Source organism: Bubalus bubalis, chromosome 8, assembly GCF_019923935.1.
Source record: "Bubalus bubalis isolate 160015118507 breed Murrah chromosome 8, NDDB_SH_1, whole genome shotgun sequence".
In the NCBI taxonomy this organism is placed as follows: domain Eukaryota; kingdom Metazoa; phylum Chordata; class Mammalia; order Artiodactyla; family Bovidae; genus Bubalus; species Bubalus bubalis.
The window spans coordinates 31829774-31848484 of NC_059164.1; the positions used below are offsets into that span (position 1 = coordinate 31829774).

At 42.0% G+C, this 18711-nt stretch overlaps 1 protein-coding gene across 1 annotated transcript in view; it reads left to right on the forward strand.

Moving 5' to 3' along the window:
- The first annotated feature begins 4444 nt into the window (after window positions 1-4444).
- The window catches only part of CCDC126 (coiled-coil domain containing 126), a 43735-nt gene continuing 29468 nt past the window's right edge, over window positions 4445-18711 (forward strand). The window contains exon 1 of the mRNA XM_006069622.4: window positions 4445-4661. The gene's annotated coding sequence lies outside the window, so the exon portion shown is untranslated. The remainder of the gene's footprint in view (window positions 4662-18711) is intronic.

Genomic DNA, 18711 nt, shown 5'->3' on the forward strand with positions numbered 1-18711 from the left:
CTAATGAGGCACTTTCCAAACTGAGGGCTAGAACTAGTTGGCTATGGTTTTCCTTTGATTTCAAGAAGGAATGGTTTCAATTCTGATCAAATTTATTTGAGCAACTGATTACATTCTTTTGACTCTAGGTCTCTCTTTGACAGAAGAGTGGGCAGAGTTTGGCAATACATCCCACTACCTCTAAGAAAATTATTTCTAAGTTGTAAAGGGCTATAAAATATAATAATAATTATTATCTTCAACCTTCCAAATTAATTTGCTCTTTGTCTACCAAGATGTGGGATAGAACAGAGGTGATGAGAAATCTTGAAAATAATAGTATATGAATCTTTTTGGCCAGGGAAACCTCTATCAAACAGCAGTTATTAAATATATATGTCCAGTGATTTGTGTATGAGGCATCCAGGTGTCCAGAGAGTTGTGTATGAGGCCAGTGGGAAGAGTTATTTATTTATTCATCATATATTTACTGAGTGCCTTCTACCAGTATTGGGAAACAGTGAATAGTAATGTGTTTACAACCTAATATAGGAAATGGGTCTAATGGCTATTGTACTGGACAGCTCAGGTAATCTGTATCCAGGTAGCCTGTGTTTTGTATACATGACCTGCATTGCTCATTCTCATTTGTACCTGGTTACTGGACAGACTTTTCCCACTCAGATGGAAGTGTTTTTTCCTCAAAAAAATATGTTTTTTTCTCTACAGATAGCAATGCAGGAGACCCCAGTTAGATTCCTGGGTGGGGAAGATCACCTGGAGAAGGAAATGGCAACACACTTTAGTATTCTTGCCTGGGAAACCTCATGGACAGAGGAGCTTGGTCGGCTACTGTCCATGGGGTTGCAAGAGTCAGACACGTCTTAGTGGCTAAACCATCATAGCAGGTATCACTTTCTGCTGTGGCTTTTTGTTTATTTATCTTCTCTCCCTTCCCCCTACCATAAGAGAATTCCCAGTCTTAACCCCTTCCCCACAAAGTACCTTCTGTCTTAGAGGTAGCCATTAACCTCCTTTTTTTTTTTTTTCCAGACCCCCCTGCAGTGGAAGCACGCAGTCTTTAACCACTGGACCACCAGAGAAGTCTCCAACTCCCTTTTTTATAGTAACTATTTCCTTGTTCTTTACTGTTTCAGCACCTAAGTATGACTTCTTTCATTAAAAAAATTTTTAGACAGTCTTTACTTTAAAATTTTATAATTTTGTTTATTTATTTTTGGCTCTGCTTTATTTTCATTGCTTTGCTTGGGCTTTCTCCAGTTGCAGTGAGCAGGGGCTACACTTGTTGTGGTGAGCGGCCTTCTCACTGCATTGGCTTCCCTTGTTGCAGAGCACGGGGTTCAAGGGCGCACGGGGTTCTAGGGCACACGGGCTTCAGTAGTTGTGGTTTACAGGTTCTGGAGTGAGGGCTCAGTAACTGTGGCATACAGGCTTAGTTGCTCCGAAGCATGTGGAATCTACCTGGCCAGGGATCGAATCCGAGTTCCCTGCATTGGCAGGCAGATTCTTATTCACTGTGCTACCGGAGGAGTCCCTATGCATTCTTTATTCGTGTTTTTGAACTTTATAAAAATGGAATAACATAGTATATATTATTTTGTGAGCAGTTTCTTAACATATTTTTAAGATCATCTATATTATTGCATGTAGTTTGTTCATTTCTCTATCATATTCTATTATCATATGACAATCTGTCCATTTTTTTGTTGATAGAGGACACGGGGTTGCTGACAGTTTTTAGCTGTAACAACGGTACTGCTATTAACATTCTGGCACATGTATCTTGGTGCAGATGACCCTTTCTCAGGGTGTATACCAGGAAGTGACATGCTTGGTCACGTGTGGGCCTGTGTTCAACTTTACTTGATAAGGTCAAACAACTTTTCCAAACTGCTCTTTTAATCTCCCTGTAGTAAGTGAAAATTCCTGTTTCTCTACTCCTAGTCAACTTATAATTGTCAGTCTCTTTCATTTTAGCCATTCTGGTGGGTGGTGTAGTATTATTTTGCTGTGGTTCCAATTTCCTTTGCCATTATGAGATTGACACTTTTCACATGTTTACTGGCTATTTGGATTTCTTCCTTAGTCATGTGCCTGTTCAAATCTTTCTCTTATGATTGTAGTTCTTTATATGTCCTGGGTATAACATTTCTCTTTTCTCTACATGCTGTAAATGTCTTTTCAGCTTCATTGAGAGATAACTGTTGAGATGTACAATGCAATATTGTAATTTCTTACTTGACTCTGAGATTTGCTTAAGCTTATTCAAATATAATTGACATATGGCTCTGTATAAAGTTAAGCTGTACAGCATAATCCTGTAATTTATTTGACTCTGAGGCTTGCTTTTTAGTTCTTTTAATGGTGTCATTTGATGAAACCAAGTCTTAAATATTAATGTAGTTTATTTATTTTTCAATTATATTTAGTGCTTTTGGATTAATTTTAAAAATCTGTCCCCTACACTTGTGATCCTGGATATATTTTCCTGCTTTATTTTCTAAAAGCTTTATTGTTTTGCCTTTCAAATTTATGTCTAATATCCACCTGAAACTCATTTTTGTGTGTAAAGAGGCCAATTTCATCTTTTCCCTTCCAAATGGAAATCTATTTGTCCCAACACCAATCATGGAAAACTATTCTTTAGGCATTGCTCTGCATCGCCTCATGACAACATAAATCAAATTCCCACGTATAGATGAGACTTTCTGCACTCTTTATTTTTTTAATAGCAGGGGCTGGCCAACAGCAACTGTCTCCTAGGGAGGTGCTAGCAGACTCAGACTCATGTGGGGACAGTAGGGCATGCGTGGGCTCTTGATTCTCTTATTGGTCTATTGGTGCATTCCTGATCCAATACCACACTGCCTTAATGACTATGGCTTTATAAGAAAGTTCGATATCTGGTTGCACATCTTCCTCCTCCTGGTCTTTCTTTTACTTCTTCCTCTTTCTCATATTTCATATATACTTGTCTTTGCTCTTCCATAAAATTTTAGATTAGTTCATTAAATTTCTCTCACAAACACACCCCTACCTACTGAAGTTTATCTGAAATTGCATTGGATCGATAGATAAATATGGGGAGATTTGACATCTTCCATTGAATCTTGCAGTCTGTGAACACTATTATCTCTTATTTGTTTAGGTCATCTTCAGTGTTTTTAAAACGTTTTCTTCATATAGGTCTTGTGCTTCTTTGATTTATTTCTAGATATTTGATATTTGTTTAAAGGTACTGTGAGCTTCAAATACTCTAACTTAAATTTTCTTTTTCCCTCAGTTCAGTTCAATCGCTAAGTCGCGTCCGAATCTTTGCGACCCCATGAATTGCAGCACGCCAGGCCTCCCAGTCCATCACCAACTCCCGGAGCTTGCTGAAACTCATGTCCATCAAGTCGGTGATGCCATCCAACCATCTCATCCTCTGTCCCCTTCTCCTCCTGCCTTCAATCTTTTCCAGCATCAGGGTCTTTTCAAATGAGTCAGTTCTTCGCATCAGGTGGCCAAAATATTGGAGTTTCAACTTCAAAATCGGTCCTTCCAATGAATATTCAGGACTGATTTCCTTTAGGATTGACTGGTTTGATCTCCTTAGCCTTTTCCCCTAGACTATGCTATGCTAAGTCGCTTCAGTCGTGTCCGACTCTGTGCGACCCTATAGACGGCAGCCCACCAGGCTCCGCCGTCCCTGGGATTCTCCAGGCAAGAATACTGGAGTGGGTTGCCATTTCCTTCTCCGATGCATGAAAGAGAAAAGTGAAAGTGAAGTCGCTCAGTCGTGTCGGACTCTTAGCGACCCCATGGACTGCAGCCCACCAGGATCGTCCGTCCATGGGATTTTCCAGGCAAGAGTACTGGAGTGGGGTGCCATTGCCTTCTCCAAGACTATAGAAAAAAGTATTATTTTTGAAAGATAATATTTTTCTTTCTATTAATCTTGTTAAATTCATTCATTGTAACAATTTGCCTGCAGATTCTTTTGGATTTGCCACATAAATATCTACGGAAAATAACGACTTTGTTTCTTCCTGTTCTTAGTCTTTGTTTCCCCCTTACTCCGTTGGCTAAGGACATTCAGGGGCAATAACGGGCATTCTTGCCAGTAGTACACTTTTAATCACTACTAAGCCCTCTGGCTCAAGCCAACGGCGTGTAATTGTTGGTTCCCAGCTGGAGAGTGTGAGACGCCCACGCTCTCCTTTCAGCGTTTGCAGCGAATTAAACCAGAGAGTAAGCCTCCCTGAAGCTCGCCTTCCAATTCTTAGGAAGGAGCTGGCAGCCCCCTCTGGTTGCCACGCAACGGCGTCTCCTGACGCGGAGTAGGTGCGAGCCGGTTAGAAGCACGTGCCGCCTCTTCCGCATTCCTGGACTACATCCCCCACAATGCGTCGCGCTGCGGGCCGCAGGTCTCCAAGCGGGGGAAGGGCCGGGCAAGGAGGCGGAGCGGAAGCGGAGTGTGAGGGACAAGAGTAAAATCCCCACAAGCCGGGAACCAACCTTGTTGCTGTTTCCCAGCTCAGGCCTTTCTTCATCCCGACCTGGAGGCTGCTTCGCGAGCGCGGGACGCAGCTGACGCCCGCTAAACGGCTTTCTTTGCGCCGCCCCAGCTCGGAAGCCAGCTGGCGTCGGCAACAGAGAAGAGAAGCCCACAAGGCAAGGTAATGAGGAGGGGGCGAGAGGAAAGCCGCGGTTGGAAGCGTCTCTGTCCATCCGGCTCGCGTCTCTGTCGGAGCCCCTCGGGCCGGGGGCCGCCTCTCCTCCGCCGTGCCCCGCCCCCCGCCCCATCGGGGCCGCTGCCGCGGGGCGTCCGCCAAGACCCGGCTCCAGCGCTGACCCGCAGCTCCGGGCCACGGCCGAGGAGGGTCTTTGTCCCTGCTGCTCCAGGTCTGACAACCGCGGCCCCTGGGCCCCGGGCAGAGAACCGAGCGTGGCTCGGGCTGCGTGATCCAGGTGGGGCGGGCTGGGTCCCGTGGCCGCTGGCGCGGGGGAGCGACGGACCTGAGCTGCGGGGTTGGAGCGCCCGCGCGGCAGCCGCACTCACTTCTTTTTCCGTTTCTGACAGCTCAGTTCTGTTCTACTTTGAGAGAGAAAGTCAGATGCCCTTTTTAAATTCCCTCTCCAAAACTCAGCTGCTGGGTGACTGGTAAGGATGAATTTAAACGGCTATGTCGACTGTGGCTTATAATCTCGCAAGCCCTATTAAAACAGCCTGGCTTCCAATCCTGATCGACTCTGCCTGGCTTTAGTGACCTTGGTTAATTAAGGCTCTAAGCCTACAGTTTCTCACCAATCAAATGGCCATAACAGTACACATCTCTTAAGTTGCTAGAATAAGAAATAATATGCTTACAACGTCACAAATTCTTCACTTGGAAAAATTCTTTGAGTGGGATACTTACATTAGCTATACTGAAGTGGCCCCTAGATTGGTGAGTTTTGTGTTTTCCTTGTTTAATCATTGGCACTCTGGGTTCTATATTCTTCACTTTATGTATCTTGTTCACCTTAAACCTAAGTAAAGGAGTCTTTAAAATGTGCTGTGTTTTCAATTTTCGCCGTCTTAAGATGGCTGAGAACATTCTTGGAAAATTGATGACTTTGCTTTTTGTGGGTCCGCTTTAGATAATGAGGACTTACCCCACCCCCATCCCCAGCTGTGCTTGGTAGGGGATTCTTGGAGGAGCTTACGTGTTTTGGCAGAATAAGCATCTAGGTGTTCTGCAGTCTTTAACCTGGGGCTTCACCATCTTTACCTTATGCCAGCTTTTTTTTCTTCCCCCTCTCTCTCTACTTTTCTACTGTTTAGTAATTTTCACTTTTGGGCTTTTTGTTTCCAAGTTGTAGTGTTTGTTCTCAGGATGAATCCAATGTTAGCAATACATTTTATAAGATGATTTGAAGCATTTCACATTAGTCCTTCTTTAGTTATGATTGTTCTTGCACTGTTTTCTCCTGAATTTTACTGACATAGGTGTTGAGTTTTTCCTCATGGAAGTCTTTATGATCCTTTGTTGAAATTGTTTTCATTTAAAATGTGTGTTCTGTACTACTTTTAGTTCAAATACTGTGCAGTCTGAAATAAGTTCTCTACGTTAAGCTGTTTTTGAATGTGTGGTTATGGTGGGGGAAAAGCCAGTGGAGCAAGGTGAATTTTTGTGTAATGTCTTGAGTGACACATGCATGAAAAAAAATTACTTAAGGAAAAATCTACTGAATGTATTTCATCAGGATATCAGAGAACCAGAGTAAATATGTGAAAGACGTATTTAAACTGTGGGAGATGGCATAGTGCACATAAAGATTTCTTATTCATTAAGAAACGTGTGGCAGAAATACTCGTCTTTAGGAAAAAATGTTTCTCTGTTGGTGACGTCATTTAGTGCTGTGTATAGGACAGAATAATGACTGTGGAAATAGGAGACCTTGATTCTTGTCCTCGGTCTGTCACTCTGTATGACCTTAGTTTCCTTTGTGGTTCTCAACTTCCTCATCTTTCAAATAGAGAATTGGTCTGATTCCAGGGATTCTTCTAACTCAGACCTTTCAGTGACAAGTTCTTTTTTAATGTGGGAAAAAAATGATGTAAACCCTTTTAATAATTTATTTGTGTCTTAGGGTATTTTTTCCCCCACCTTGGGGAACGGGTACACATGAAAGAATAGAAAGCTGCCATAAACAAGAATCTCTTTTCATCCCTCTTTCAGGAGCTGCACATGTTTTCTCTGCATTTTTAACATGGTTAGTTTTCTTCCTCTGTACTCTGTATCTCTTTTCTTTAGTCACAGTCTCTTTATCTGTTATCCCTGCTTTTATATAACTTGGGATCCCATGGACAGAGTAGCCTGGCAAGCTACAGTCCATGGAGGCCCAAAAGAGTGGGGACAGGATTTAGCAACTAAATAACAGTATAACTTGGGTTTCTCAGTCCCCCTAATTCAACCTCATTGTTTCTTTTTGTGATATTTATTTATTTATTTATTATTTATATGTATTATTTATTTATTTATTATTTTTACTCCCAACAGCTTGTTTTTTTTTTTTTTTAGGGGCCTTTTTGTGCGAAGTCTCAGGCAAAGGTGCCCAGTCCTGGTCTGGTCAGCTGTGGAGGGGGAGGTGGGGTCGTGTGTCGCAAACCGTGATTGGCTGAGTCAGTGGGCAGGTCAGGCTTTGTGCCTGAAATATCTAGTAGGGCGTGATGTATTTTGGATTACACTTTGACTGTGTGTAGTGCTTGAGTAGTTTCCCTTTTGCTCTAACATTCTCCTCGTCACCCTCACTTCTTTTATCCGTTGTCTTCTATCTGTCTTTGTCCTCTCCAGTGCTGTCGTCGTCTTTTGCCTCTCCCCAATATTCCATCTAAAAATGATCTTAGATCTTGAGATGTGATATTTCTGTGTCTTAGCTGGAATTATAGTGTAGCTTCTTCCAAGGCAGTTCACATTTTAAGTCTTAGACCTAATTAGTAGTGGATGGCTGTGTTCTATGTTAAATTTTTCCCCTAGTTGTTAGCCTCAGGCAATATTATGTAGAGAAACTAGAAAATATTTTAGGAATGAGCTTTTCTCCTGAAATTACATTCAAAGGCAAGTCTGTGGCGTACTTATTTCTTTTTTTGGAGAGAACTATCTGAACCTCTGAGCTCTAGTGAGAACATACTGTGTCTTTTTGTAATAAAGATCTGCTTTTCCAGCTGTAAACTCCGTAGATCAACAGGCAGTGATTCTTGGAGCACCTTTGGCTGAATGAGAGCTTCTGTGCTTGCTAGTTGCTACTAATAGTTACTTTAGTTATATATTCATAACGGCACAAAAGTAGAGCCCTGAATGAATGCAAAAATGGGACTTGAAGGAGAGAGTTCCAAGGTAGGATTGGTCATCCATTGAAGTTTTTAGTCTTGCTATTGCAATGTTTGCATAAAAATACAAGGAAGTATTTCAAGAAGGGCAGTGTGAAATGCAGTGTTTTTAACATTTTTGACTGCAGCCCATAGAAAGGGGCCTTTTAACCTACAGACTCCATGGATATATAACTCTGTGTGCGTGTGTATAAAAAAAGTATATAAGTGTATAGAAAGCTGAAAAAAGTTTTACAAAATAAAATCTATATTCGGTACAGTCTACTCTGATAATTTCTATTTCATTTATGTATTTTTGGCTATGTTAGATCTTGGTTGTTGTGTCGGGCTTTCTCTAGGTGTGGGAGGGGCTGCTCTCTAGCTGTGGTGCGCTGGCTTCTCTTCTGGAGAGCAGGCTCTAGGGGGCGCTGGGCTTCAGTAGTTGTGGTGGATGGTATTAGTTGCTCCTTGGCTTGTGGGGTCTTTCTGGACTAGGGATCAAACTCATGTCCGCTGCATTGATTGGCAGATTCTTAGCCACTGGACAACCAGGGAAGTGCTCTGTGTTTCATCTCGTTGTTTGAAAAGGGCTAGTTGAAAAGTAGATTCTTGTTCCTTGCTTTTGAAAAAACGCTGGAGTCCTGGGCTGAGAGTATAGATACTTAATTCCCCCATTTGTTTGACATTGGGTAGTCATTAATCCTCCTGATGTGTCCCTTTCCTTATTGTTACTTATTTATTAAAAGATATTTATTTCTTTATTTGAGTGCACCATCTCTTAGTTGTGGCACATGGGATCTTTAGTTGCAGCTTGTAGTCTCTTATTTGCAGCTTGTGGGATCTAGTTCCCTGACCAGGTTCCTTGCATTGGGAGCATGGAGTGTTAGCCACGGGACCACCAGGGAAGTCCCTCCTTGTCTTTAAAATGAGGATCTTCTAGTTTAAGTATTCACTGATCCTCTATCTTTACTTTTCCCTAGTAATAATGTTGGAGTAATGTATTCATCTTTAGGTCTTTGGCTAGGGAGAAACCACTGAAAAATAGCTTAGATATGTAGGTACTTGCATGTTTGCTGTTTGGCAAGAGCTTTGAAAAATCTTTGTTCATGTGTAAATCTTGTGAGTTGGAGTGAATACATTAAGGTTTGTAATACAATAAATATATAAATTAAGAAAAAATTTCCCCGCGTTCTTTGTTTTTCTACTTTAGTGTTTTGTAACGAGCACTATTTTGGAGTTTGAAAAATTGTATTTAAAATGTTTAACAGCAATTACAAATTAACATGCCATCACATTGCCAGATAGACTTTATTTCTCTTCCTTCTTACCACTGCCCTTTTCATGTTAGAAAAGGTCAAAAAAAATGTTTTCCTGTGTAAAGACCACCATGTCAGATCATTACTGCTCGTATGTTACCAAACAGTGAAACTGCCATTCTCATAAGAAAAGGGAATACAGAGCTTTCTTTGCTTGTGGGTTTCCTTTTGTTCATTTTGGACAATTTCTCCAAACCAGGCCATTCCATGTGGGGATTGGGATTCCTTTCATTCTCATATGTTTGTACTGAGGAGAATAGAAATAAGGAATTTACTGTCTCCTCCCAAGATTCTGGTTAGAATTCTCAAGGTTTTGGTTAGAAGGAAATTGGAGCCAGACTTCATACTTCCATTTCTTTCCTCAGGTCAGACCTCCTTCCTTGACCTCATAGCTCATTTGGCTCCTCCAAAGTCTCATTTTTTCTCAATCTCTCTGTTTATTTTCTTCGTAGCAATTTATTGCAAGCTGAAATTAGCTTGTTTCTGTGTTTGCTTATTACCATCTGACTTCTACTAAAGCATAATCTTTAGAAGAGCAGGAATCCTGGCTTGTTTCCATTCACATCTCCTGTTCCTGGCACATAGTAGGTGCTTTAATAAATATTGTGAATGAATGAATAAGTGAGCAAATGAATGAATAAACCAAGGTCTTTCAGGCTTAAATGAAACTGTACGTAGTAAAGATTGTGTTCGAATACGGTTCTTTCTGCATCATCCCTCCCCCCCGCCCTCCCTTTATTTTTTCTGGAAACGTGTTCTTATCATTGTATTTGCTGATCATGGTGAAGATACCTACATCCAGAAGACCTTGTATATTTTTTTCTATTTCTTTTGCTTATGTTAAAAAAATAAAGATCTATTATTTCTGAAGTTCTTCCTATAGCAACTTTGTAATACTTTGATTTCTGTGAATCAACATATTTGATACTTTAATATGCCAACCTGATAGTTTAAAGAACAGTCCAAACTACATATCTTCAGAATTTTTAGTATCATTGACCTAAACTGCCATTATTGTTTTCTTGTTGCATTGCTTTAAAACAAAAAAGAACAAGGTTCTCTAAGTATTATAGTTCATTCAGTACTTACAGTCTTTTCTCCTAGAGGTAGGGGAGATAGTGTAGGATAGAGAAAAACCTAAATAGTGAGTCAGGACCTGTGTTCAGGGCCAATACAGTTTCTGCTACTAACTGATTGCCTCCATTTTAGGCAAGACACTTAACATCTCTTGAGCTTTAGTTCCTGCATCTGAAATGTGAGAAGATTAAATCAGATTTCTGCTCAGGTAATTGAAAATACAGTCGTCCCTCGGTATCTGGAGGGCATTGATTCCAGGTCCACCTCTACCTTTACTGCCCTGTGACCATGGATACCAAAATCTTTGGGATGCTAAAATCCCTTATAGATTAATAAGATGGCATGTTATTGTCCTGTACTTTAAACCGTCTTTCAATTGTTTATAATATCTAATACAATGCAAATGCTGTGTAAATTGTTGCCAGTGCGTGGCAAATTCAAGCTTTGCTTTTTGGAACTTTCTGGAATTTCTTTTCATTAAATATTTTCTTTTTTTTTTCCTTTTCATTAAATATTTTCTATCTGCAGTTGGTTGGATCTGTGGATGTGGAACTCAACTGACTGTAATTTTATCTTGAAATTCTCTTCTCCTCTGCACCTTTGCCCCTCAGAAACATTGCAGGGAGGTCACATTGGTGCTCAGGGGAGTTGGTGGGGTTAGGCGGAGGGTGTGCTTAAAGTAAATAGCATTTCTGCTGATTGTTCTCCAGGCTCTGTGGAAGTTATGGCTGCAGTGTAGGGCATGTTACTCTTGCCCTTAAGGCACGTGGGACTCTAAGAGACAAGCCTCAGTTGGTATAAAGTAATGTGCTGTGAGATGTGAGAGAAGGAGGTGAAAGTGGACTAGAATAAGGTTATAAGGTTTTAAGACCCTTCTCATATAGGTAGCATTTAAACAGATACTCTAGTCTCATTTTAGGCCATATGGAAGAGGAACTGTTCTCATCAATGACATGTCGCTCAGTTGTGTCCAGCTCTTTTGCGACCCCATGGACTGTAGCTCGCCACACTCCTCTGTTCATAGGATTTTCCAGGCAAGAACACTGGAGTGGGTTGCCATTTCCTCCTCTAGCGGATATTCTTGACCCAGCGATCGAACCCGCATCTGTTATGTGCCCTGCATTGGCAGGCAGTTTCTTTACCACTAGCGCCACCCGGGAAGTCGTCTAGTAAAACATCCCCTGTATTAACTCAAGTTACTCAAATTGCCAACTGATATTGCTGTGTAAGTACCTGATACTACTAATAAATGTTAATATTTATTGACATTAGTAGTATAAGGTGTCATTTATCCTCACCAGTGTTAGGTAGGTACTGTTATCTCCATGATGTAAGTGAGAATTTAGGGTTTAGGAAGATAAAATAACTTAAGGTTTTAAAGATAGAATATAGTCAGCCCTTTGTATCTGCGGATTCTGCATCTGTGGAATCAATTGTGGATTGAAAATACTGAAAAAAAAATTCCAGAAAGTTCCAAAAACTAAAACTTGAATTTGCTACTATTTATATCACACTTACTTCCTGGTGGTTCAGACTGTAAAGAACCTGCCTGCAATGGAAGGGGCCCAGTTTTGATCCCTGAGTTGGGAAGATCCTCTGGAGGAGGGCATGGCAGCCCACTCCAGTATTCTTGCCTGGGGAATCCCAGGGACAGAGGAGCCTGGCAGGCTGCAGTCCATGGGGTCACAAAGAATTGGACGTGACTAACATATAGCATTTCGGAGAAGGCAGTGGCACCCCACTCCGGTACTCCTGCCTGGAAAATCCCGTGGGTGGAGGAGCCTGGTAGGCTGCAGTCCATGGGGTCGTGAATAGTCGGGCATGACTGAGAGACTTCACTTTGACTTTTCACTTTCATGCATTGGAGAAGGAAATGGCCACCCACTCCAGTGTTCTTGCCTGGAGAATCCCAGGGACGAGGGAGCCTAGTGGGCTGTCGTCTATGGGGTCGCACAGAGTCGGACACAACTGAAGCGACTTAGCAGCAGTAGCAGCAGCAACATATAGCATTTACATTTGTATTAGATATTAGTAATCTCGAAATGATATAAAGTATACAGGAGGATGTGCATGGGTAATATGTAAGTAATATACCACTTTATAAGAAGGACTTGAGCATCTGTGGATTTTGGTATCCATTGGGGGCCCTGGAACCAACCCCTGCAGATACTGAGGCAGGATCTTACTGTATGTAATTTCATATGGAGATTGATAGAGAGTACCTTGAGGCTGGAGGTGGGGTAGGAGTGGGAGTGCTCCTTTTTGAAGAGGTGACATTTGAGTAAAGGAGGGATACTAAAGGAGGAAGAGGAATAAGCCATGGGGAGAGCATTTTAAGCAAGGAAATAGCAGTTGTATTGATGCTGAGTTCAGAAAGAATTTGGTGTGTTTTGCCTAGCTTGACTGTAGTACAGTGAGCAAGGGGAAAGTGGTGTGAGATTAGGACAGACAGAGATAATGGTGAAATCAGCTCTGCAGAACCTTCTCGACTGTGGCCATGTTGCCAAACATAAGTTTGTGTGCCTCATGCACAGTGAGGCCAAGGAGGCCAAAATGGGAGTTTGGAGCAAGGAAAGGTTTATTGCAACAAGCACGAAAGGAGAATGGGCAGCTCCTGCTCAGAAACCTGGAACTCCAGGAATCGTGTGCTCATTCATCACTGTTGTATCTTGACAGCTTCTCCTTTGTTTCTGCATTCTCTCCCTTCTGTGATCAGTGTCTGTGTGAACCGGCTGAAGCCTTCTCTTTACAGACAAGAAATAGGGGGGCACAGAAAGGCATTTGTACCTAGGAGGGCTCCACTGGGTCCTACTTGGTTTCAGTAAATAGTTTTAATTTTATTCCAAGTGCAGTGGGAAACCATTGAAGACTTTTTTTTGGTTAACTGTAAGTTTGTTTCCTACATCTGTGACTCTTTCTTGTGTTTTAAATAAGTTCATTTGTACCATTTTTTAAGATTACGCATATAAGTGATATCACATGACATTTGTCTTTCTTTGTCTGACTTCACTCAGTATGACAATCTCTGGATCCATCCATGTTGCTGCAAATGACATTATTTCATTCTTTTTTTGTGGCTGAGTAATATATGGCACCCCACTCCAGTACTCTTGCCTGGAAAATCCCACGGATGGAGGAGCCTGGTAGGCTGCAGTCCATGGAGTCGCTAAGAGTCGGACACGACTGAGCGACTTCCCTTTCACTTTTCACTTTCATGCATTGGAGAAGGAAATAGCAACCCACTCCAGTGTTCTTGCCTGGAGAATCCCAGGGACGGGGGAGCCTAGTGGGCTGCCGTCTATGGGGTCGCACAGAGTCGGACATGACTGAAGCGACTTAGCAGCAGCAGCAGCGATATTCTGGTCTATGTATGTACCACATCTTCTTTATCCATTCATCCATCAGTGGACATTGAGGTTGCTTCCATGTCCTGGCTGTTGTAAATACTGCGGCAGTGTACATTTGGGTGCATGTATCTTTTTGAATTATGGTTTTCTCTGGATGTATGCCCCAGAGTGGGATTGCAGGGTCATATGTTAGCTCTGTGTTAGCCCAGGAGTCAGTCTACCTCCTTCCTTACTATCACTGCCTTACATCTCCAGAAGTTTTTCTTCATCCCAGAGTATTTATAAAACTCTGTACTCTAGACCATAACTCTCCATTCTCTCCTCCCACTAGCCTCTGGTAACTACCACTCTACATTCTATCTCTGACTAACTTCTAGGTACCTATACAAGTGGCATCATATAATATTTGTCTTTTTGTGTTAGCTTCTTTAACTTAGCACAATGCCTTTAAGGTTTTAATTCTGATACATATTGTAGTATGTATCAGAATTTTATTCTCCTTTATCTTGAATAATATTTCATTGTATGTATATACCACGTTAAAAAAAAAGTTCAGCTGTCCACCTGTTGTTTCCACCTCACATTACTGCAATGAACATGGCTGTACAAGTTCCTCTTTGAGTCCCTGCTTCTGAAACCAAGCAGGACCCAGCGGGGACCACCTGGGTACAGAAGCCCTTCCAAGCCCCCCATTTCTTTCTTGCAGGATGAAGACTTCAGCCTCCTAGACCTCCCTGAATTTCAAAGGGCAGATTCAAATAGTTGCTAATCAGGCAAGTAAGGGTACCCCGAAACAAAGGAGAAACATCAAGAAACTATATTGCAGCAATTAAAGTAGTATTCTGGTTCCTCCTCAAGGAATATATATATAATATCTTTGAGTTTTTCTGAAGGAACTAAGATTCCCACACAGATAAGGATGGTTAACTTCAGCTGAGCACAAGATGCCTGGAATACCGTCCTGTTAACCTCATCATCAACCAATCAGAAAGGAGTCACATACCATACAGCCCTCATTCCAGATTTTGCCGATGAAAATTTCTCCCTGAAAACCATCAAGAACTTCAAGGTTTTTGAGCATGAGCCACCTGTTCTCCTTAGCTGGCCTTGTAATAAACCTTTCTCTGCTCCAAACTCCCACATTTTGGTTTGGCCTTACTATGCATCACTCACATGAACTTGTGTTCTGTAACACTTTCAGTTCTTTTGTAATTACACCCAGAAGTGGAATAGCTGGGTCAAATTGTTTAATTTTTTTTAGGAACTGCCAGTACTGCTTTCCACGGCACCTGCACCATTTTGTATTGGCTTTCAATTTCTCTGCAACTGTACCAACAGTTTTGGTTTTGTTTTTAATAATTGCTGTAGAAGAAAAAACATTTTCATCTACCTTCTTAGGTTCAGTGCCCAGGACTCTGCAAACTAAATTGAAGAAAGATCAATTAACAGGAGAGAAAGGTTGTTTCATATACAAATGGTTCACATCACAGAAATGAACTTAAAAAATAAAAGAAGCAGTTACTGCTGAGAGTGTATATGCCATTTAAACAAACAGCCATAAATTATGGAAGTGTGATAAGACAAAGGAAAAGGAGTTTGAGCTTCTGGAGTCAGTAAATTGTGGGAAGGTAAATAAATAGGGGGAACTAATGAAAGATAAGATTTGTTTTAGTAAGGTGTGTTTGTACAGATTTGTCTCAGCATCAGTGCCCTGTCTCCTGTGATAAAGAGTGTTCTCACCGTTCTCGTAAGTAATTCATGTTTTGCTTTCAGGTAGAAAGGGGGAGATCAGGGAGGCCTTACTGCATCTGCTGTTTCTCAGTTATCTTCGGCTGAAAATAATCCTTATACCAAAGTGGATATTTTGGGGTGACACGTTCTGATGCCCTTCATAGCCATCCTGATGGTGTCAAATGGTATTTCATTGTGGTTTGAATTTGCTTTTCCCTAAAGATTAGTAGTTTGAGTACCTTTTCATGTGCTTATTGACAATTTGCATATTTCCTTTGGAGGAAGAAATTAAAATTGTGACTATTCAGATCATGGCTTGTTTTGCTCTGAGGACAATGGCTTGAAGTGGGGTTGGAGAGGAATCTAGGAAGTCACTTGAAGTAGCGGCAGTACTTTAGTTGGAGATGATGGTACTTGGAGCATATTCTGTTGCCCTTCTTCAGGTCTAGTACTTTACAGATACTTCATTTTAAGTGTGTCTCCTCTCCTTAATTTTTCTACTTTTGGGCCATATGGAGTGTAATTCCTTTTGTAATTTCTGCAGTTGGGTGAGAACTTTCCCCTGGGAATCCTAAAAATATTCAGAAGTCTGTCTCTCTCAGGTCAAAATAATGATGATGAAGCTAATATTTTACTGAACCAAAACTGTAATCTGCCCACATGCAGTAAAGCCAAGCTAATCTGCTGACCCTGTGTTGTTGGGAAGGAAAGTACAGTGTTTATTGTAAGGTGCCATACAAGCTGTGATGCTGATAGCTCAGCTTCTTTGTACACTGGTGCCAAATCAAATCTCGGAGACAGAGTTTTCGGTGAAGTAGAAAAGGATAGCTTTAGTGCTTTGCCAGGCAAAGGCAGGGAGACAGTGGGCTCCTGCCCTCGAAACAATGTATTCTCACTTGGGGAAGATAATACGTTTTATAGTAAATGTTTAAGGAGGGTATGGTCATTCTGTGGGTATTCTTCTGAAGGGTTGGTGGTGAGGTAGGTAGGAGTCACCATCATCAAACTTTAGGTCCAACTGGTCTGGGGTCTGCTTGCTTGTGGAAAGGATACCATAGCTTAAAGGCATTGTTGTGTGTATCCTTAGGTGGGGAAACAGGACCTTGCCCCAAAGCTGCTCCTGACTGTTTCTCCCTGGTTTCGCCCGCTCTCCCTTCCCTAATTAACATTTGCTTGTATCTGCCCCATTGGAACTCAGGGAAGGGCATGGAGGCTGAATGAAGGTGGTTTCTTATAATCAAAGAAATGGGGGACACAGAGGCCTGTGGGGCCCTGAACGGAATCAGTTGTCTGGGGCAGATAATGCTCAAAAAGTCCATTTTTTGGAGGAAGTTTTTATAGACAAAATTTGGGGTGAGGGCTGTATGGTGTGTGACTTTCTTCTGACTGGTTGGTGGTGAGGTAACAGGGTCATCTTGTGCTCAGCCTGAAGTTACCATCTCCTACCTGTGTGGGGACTTTTCTTGCAGAAGAACTCAGAGGTGTGTTGTGGATATTCTTTGGGGAGGAACCAGGACTGTGCCTCAACACTGCACTATTGTTTTGTTTTTTTTTGGCCGCACCATGTGGCATGTGGGATCTTAGTTCCCCGACCAGGGACTGAACCCATGCCGCCTGCAGAAGTGAGGCGTCTTAACCACTTGGGCCACTGGCGAGTGTCCCTATCACTGCACTGTTGTTTCTTGACTCTTTCTCTTTTGTTTCTGCATTCCCTTACTTTGCTGATTAGCAATTTGACTCTATCCTTTGGAACTCAGGAAAGGTCTAGGAGGCTGAATGAAGTCTGTTTCCTAAAAACAAGAAACAGGGCACAGAGAAAGGACTTGTATCCAGGAGGTCCCCACTGGGTCCTGCTCGGTTTCCATAATGATTTTATTTTTGCCTTTAAAAACTCCAATTGTTACTTGGGACGTATTTGAAGTTTTACTTTTTAAAGTAATTAGTAAGAAATTAATATAGGGGGCCTAAAAGTTAAGATTGAAAAGTTTTTGTATTTTAGACTGTTTGGGTGGAGGACGAGTACTACGCTGGATTGTAGCCGTAAGTCCCCAGTGACAGTGCAGGCCTTCAGGTTTCTAATTATTGTCTCTGTCCTGATCTAGGTGGCCTTTCAGGAGCTGAACTGGTACTTGAAGGACAAAGGAAAATTGGGGAGTTCAGTGTTCAAGTTCTCTGCCATTTGCAACTTTGAACATTGCACAGAAATGAGTCAGGAGATAGAAGGCCTCCAGGTTAGATGTTTACAACTGTCCTCCTGTTTGCATTTCATGGGGCAAGAAAAAGTGGGTTTCAGGCCTGATACTTAGAACTGCTAGCATTTCCTGAGACAAGAGTTAGATGGGCTGCAGTTGAGGAATTTACAGTCAGCTTCCTGTTTGTTCTCCAAAATGGAAGTAACAGCAGAAACAAGGTAAATAGCCAGTCTTTGTCTCTTTTAAACATCTTAAGGTAATAGTCATGGCAAGGACAAAGAGGGGCAAAACCCTATTTGAGTAAAGGATTAAGGAATCTCTACTCCCCCCTCTTTTGGGACAAGGGAAATGCTACACATTCCCAGAAAGGCTCCTTGTGGGTGGGTCAAAAGTCAGGGGATAAAGAGGATTGCTTCTCCCAGAAGCCTTCACTTTGAGATCCTTATTGACTGGGGTGTGTGGGCACCAAGGGGAGGGTCCCGGGATAGGTCAAGGGTGGAGAAAAAAACCAAATAATTGGCCTGAAGGAAGTCAAAGATGGGGAAGAACTGAGGTATATAAATGACTTAACTGCCTCCTTATGGGGCTCCTCCTCACTAGGGGGTGCCTGTACCCTTTTCGCTCCGGGTGTACGTCTCTGCCTTGCTTCTGTCTTAACAAACTGCTTCTCTGTGTGCTTTCCCACTTGTGCTATGTCTCTAGTACCTGCATTTATAGTTTCTGCCTCTGGGATAAATGTATTTTTTACTGGGAGCAAACTTCCAGGGAGAAGTAGCTTCTGGCCTCTAGCCATTGCTGGTCTGGTGGCTAGGATTCTGGTTTTCCTCCAGGCTCCTCTGCACTGGGATTAAAAAAAAAAAAAAATTTCCAGGTGTTTTTAATGTGAAGTATTCCCTCAGAAGAGACCAAAAGCATAAGTGTATTCTTTTTGGTATTTTAGTTACCTCTGCTGGACTTGCTTGGAGTAGCTTGTGGAAACGAACCCTCAGATAACAGTTTTCAGGTCTTCTTGGGTCACTGTGGAGAATCCTCATGGGCTGTTGAGTTGTTTAGCTCTTTGTCAGGCAGAAGCTGGCTCTGGGGCATCATTTCAGCTTAGAGGAGGCTCTAGGGTGTCTTCCACACTTGTTTATTCCTTGGTGTCCTTTTGTAGTTCTCTCATGTCTTGAGGGATTAACTGCTCCCAACTTCTGACCTCTTTGCTATTCCCA